The sequence below is a fragment of the Pipistrellus hanaki genome (assembly GCF_964339955.1).
Source record: "Pipistrellus hanaki genome assembly, chromosome: 2".
Taxonomy (NCBI): Eukaryota; Metazoa; Chordata; class Mammalia; order Chiroptera; family Vespertilionidae; genus Pipistrellus; species Pipistrellus hanaki.
Genome location: NC_140504.1, coordinates 200,246,920 through 200,251,588, shown reverse-complemented (window position 1 = coordinate 200,251,588; position 4,669 = coordinate 200,246,920).

Sequence of the window (4,669 nt, the reverse complement as noted above, 5' to 3'; positions counted from 1 at the left end):
GTGCTCAGCACATGAGCTCCAAAGGAAAACCTCCTTCAGAACCCCGTCACCAGGCCGACCCCATCCCAGGAAGAGCACCTCAGGAACAACAGAACCCGAACGTGCAGGCACCCGGTCAGACATACAGCAGGTGCGAGTCCCCATGGCAAAGATTGACGCCAATTGATGTAAATACAGGCTGTCCCCCAAAACACTATAAAGAGGTGAGGCTGCTGCAGGACAGTAAGTCTCCACTCCCTGTAAATACAGGCTGTCCCCCAAAACACTATTTAGAGGTTAGGCTGCTGCTGGACAATGTGTCCCCGCTGCATGCAAATACAGGCTGTCCCCCAAAACAGGTACAGAGGTCAGATGGAAACGGACACTCACAGGATGTAAATATAGGTGTCCCCCCAAAACGGTATACCAAGGTTAGACACATGGTGGAAATTGCACCCCACTGAGTGGAAATATAGTGTCCCCCCAAATGTACACACTTTAACAACCGCTAAAGCACTCAATTGTCACTCCTTTTCAGGTTTAACCGACTTGAAGAAATGGGGGAAGACAGACTAAGATTTGGATGAAGAACATTTCTCCATGAGGCTTTCTACGGGGACACACACAAGTTAAAGTTTAGGGACCCACGCCCAGCAGGCGAGGAATCCAGGGCAGCTGCTGGAAGAGATGCGCACAAACACCAAACCGAAGGAGCGATTCTTGATGTTTGGACTCCATGGCCGCGGTAGTCTGGTCCAGGCGCTGCTGCTAAGGAAGCAATGGAACCGCAAACACCGAGAATCGCTGTGTTCGTGTTTCTGCGCATCCTCTGTCCACAGCGGCCCTGGATGCCTGCACTGTGGCCCGGGCGGGACCAGACCCTTCACCCTGTATGTGTCCCCAAAAGAAAGTCCAGAGGATACATCTTTGTTCAAAGCTTAGTCTGGTGTCACCCATCCCGTCAAATCCGTTAACCTGAAAAGGAGTGAAAATGGAGGTATCAGCTGTTAAACTGTGTGTACATTTGGGGGGACATGCTGGGTGCATATAGTATTTGGGGGACACCCTGTAGTACCATACATTTGGGGAACAGCCTGTACTACATACATTTGGGGGGGCACCTTAAAGCACAGTGGCTGAGGGGCAGGCGCGTGCTGCCATGGTGGGAGCGTGACCCTGGGGCTGGCACAGCGCTGTCTCTAACAGAGGGATGGAAGCAGCAGAAAGCCTTCCTCGTTCCGAAGGCGATCCCGGCCCCTCAGGTGGATGGGAGAGGGGGCCCAGGCGGTCAGAAGGCTGGCCGGGGTTCGTAAGGTTCAGGAGCTGCGGGGCCAGGAGACGAGACACCACGGCCATGCTCCATCCTCAGACACCGTCTGCCGGGCCCATGCTGCTGTGGGGCTGCCGCCTGCTCGCTGCCGCCTGTTGTTCCCAGGACCCATGTCCGCAGGGGCCGTTGGCGGGGAGCCATGTCGGGATCCCTGTATGATCTAGTGGCAGGGAGCCCCCCTCTGTGCTCCTGCCCTGGACCCGTCCCCTCGGAGAGGCTGAGGTCCGCTGGGAAGGGGCCACGGGGCCACTTGCCCTGAGTGTCGGGGCTGGGGCTGGTCCTGGCAGCCGGGGCTGCCCGGTGCTGGGCTGGAGCCGCCGCCTCCTGTGGCCATGGCAGGCTGTGACGGTGGGCAGCAGAAGAGCCAGCCTCTCTTCCTTTGGGGGAGCCAGTGAGAAGGACCTCCTGTCCAGGGGTCAGCAGTGGGGCCCAAGCCCTGAAGGAGCTGAAGGAGGAGAGGCAGGGGGTGGCTGGCTGGTTGTCTGCCCCCCAAGGCCTCAGAACCTCCTGAAGGGAGACTCCTGTTTTCTCGCCTCTAGCCCGCGGGCCCCAAGCAGCCGGGCCGAGGCCAGGCTGAAAAACCTGTTCAGGGAAGCGCCCGCAGGCAGCTGTGCGGGCGGTCGGGCAGCCGCGTGGCGTCCGGCTCTGCCCAGAAACAGGCTCTGGGAGGCGGGCTGCCTCAGGTGTACTGGGTGGGCCTCGGCCTCAGCAGGTCTCAAGCCGGGCTTTACATGCTGCCCCCCTCCAGCAGCTCCCCGGAGGGGCTGGCAGTCCTCCTGCGGGCACAGAGCTGGAGGAGTCCTCCCTCCTCTCCTGGCAGCTGGGCCTGCTGGCCTCCGGTGGTCAGTGGTAGGGAGAGCGTGGTGGTTCTGACCAGGCACCCTGGAAGGTTATCAGGCAACTGGGAGTTTCCTAGAGAGAAGAGAACAGGACAGAAAGGCATGAGTGAGGACAGCAGGGTCCTCGGAGAGCCCTCCCCCCCCCCCCCCCTGCGGCCCCTGCACAGGCCACATGGCCAGCCCCAAAGTTCCCGCTCCTGCTGGGCCTGCTCACAGCCCAGCGTGGCCCCAGCAAACACAGGCCTTGGCCAGGACGCCAGGGCTGGGGCTGGGTCAGCAGAGGCATGTGTGCAGACCAGGCTGCCTCCCAGGGGTGCGGGAGGCTCCAGTCAGTATTAGGTGCCCAGGGCCTGGGGCAGAGAAGGACGGTGAGAAATGGGCTGCCACATCCCATGCCAAGGTGGGTGACCACACCGAGGCCTAGAGCAGAGGCACCAGGGCACACGGAGCCCAGGACAAAAGTAGGCCTGTGCCTCACGGCCGTGGTCTGAGCGGGAGGCCCTGGCAGCAGACCTGAGCCAAGGCCCCGGGAGGCAGGCCCTCACTTTAACCCTCACTCACAGCATGGGCCCTGAGCAGCTGGGAGAACGTGAAGGATCAACTCACTAGGCTCCACCAAATGTCGGCACAAGGCCAGCACAGCAAGTCCTGGGCACAGCTGCTGTGTGACGCTGTGTCCTCAGATCCCTGACCCGTGTCCGCTCAGGACCACCGAGACCTGTGGGCCGGGCCCTCATGGGCCAGGACGGCACCCTGAGGACTTGACAACCAAGTCGGTGGCCACCCCAACAGCTGTGGGCTTAAGAAGTCCTCATCTCCGCATGGTGCCTTTACTGCACAAGGAGCTCACCTTGTGTTTTGTGCTTTTCTGCAATCTGTGCATTTAGTCGTGAACAATACTCTTATCAAAGGCAAACAGAACCCTAATTTTAAGACACCATGAGGGAAAAACCCCTAAAAGGCCTCCAGCTACCTCGAACTGGGACAAGATGTGCTCTCCAAACACAAGTGGCCAATGCACGCGGCTGGAGGTCCAGGAGCAGGAGGACAAGGCTGTTTTGCACAGCGTCCGGCTCCAGGCAGCCTGGGGCTGTGGGCCCGGAGCCCCCTCCCTGTCCGGATTGCAGGCCCTCTCCTCACTCTGCCAGGACCTGCCCCCTGCCCCTCAGCTCCTCAAGGTGTACACCCACCATGAGGTCGGAAGCACCTCGTGTTACCACTTGAAATCAGGCATCCAGTGCGTGAACTCACCATGGGGAGAGTGAGGCGGCGATGGACAGACAGCAGCCAAGCCAGAGTCACTTCTCGTTTCCCAATGCGCCTACGGGAGCCCGGCGGAGGCAGGAGCAGGCCGTGGCAGCCCAAGAAGCGGGGCCAGTGCCGGAGTCCAAGTAGATGACACAGAAGTTAGTGGGACACACCGATGGCGGGTCCTTGGCTTTGATGTAGCCTTGTTGTCATGGCGATAGAGGTTTCCATTTGCTACGGGATCTTTTTTTTTTTTTTTTCCATAAGTACTGATTTTCTTTGGGCTTGTTTCTTTGGTGTTTGTTGTTGTTGATTTTGCCTTTTTTTTTTTTTTTTTAAATTTTCAGAAATAAAGGGTATATTGTCAAGACAGGGATAAAGGGGAAGGATAATAAGTCTTCAGGGTCAGAAAAAGGGAGAGGCTAGTTAGGGTGGGGGGGGGGAATTTAACAGTTGCAGCAACATATTAGGTTAGACAAAGTCGAGCTGGCCCTGGGAGGCTGGTCTTTGACTTTGTCCTTCTTCTTCCTGCTCCAAAAGGCACTCCTTTGTTGCCCGGTTGCTAAATTGTTAAGCCAAGGGAGGAAAGATAAAAAACACAGAAAATAGCAAATGAATGAATTGAATAATGACCAATGCCGCTACGTTCGCTAAATGTACTTGGACAATCAGAATCCTGTCCGGCCCAGGAGAGATGCCACATTCCCCACGGCACACCCCGAACCAGGACTCCGTGAGTCACTTGTGCTCTGACTCCACTGAGCCCCCAGAGTGGCGCCTGGAGCCGGTGCTCTGCGGAGCTCCAGAGGAGAACTCTGTGTTGCTGGAGGAGACGACGCGTTAGACCGCTTTCCAATGTCACCGGGTGACGTTATTAAACAAGCTGTTTATCGATTTAGGGCTCGGCTTTTCTTACTCCTCCATGTTTTGGTCCAATGTGTTTTTACTGATTGTCAGAGAGGGAGAGGGAGAGGGAGATAGAAACATCAATGATGAGAAAGATGGATCGACTGTCTTCTGCACTCCCCGTACTGGGGATGGAGCCCGCATCCCGGGCCTGCACCCTGACCGGGAATCAGAGGGTGCTCTCCTGGTTCACGGGACGATGCTCAACCAACGCAGCCTCACCAGCTGGGCTTACTCATGCATTTTAGAGACAGGCTCCCTGACAACTTGGCTCACACACAACCAACTTCTGCTCCTCCGCAAAGACCTTGGGACACTTAGGGCATGTTTCCGGCCTGCTGCATGCAGTGACGTAGTCCACCCGAAC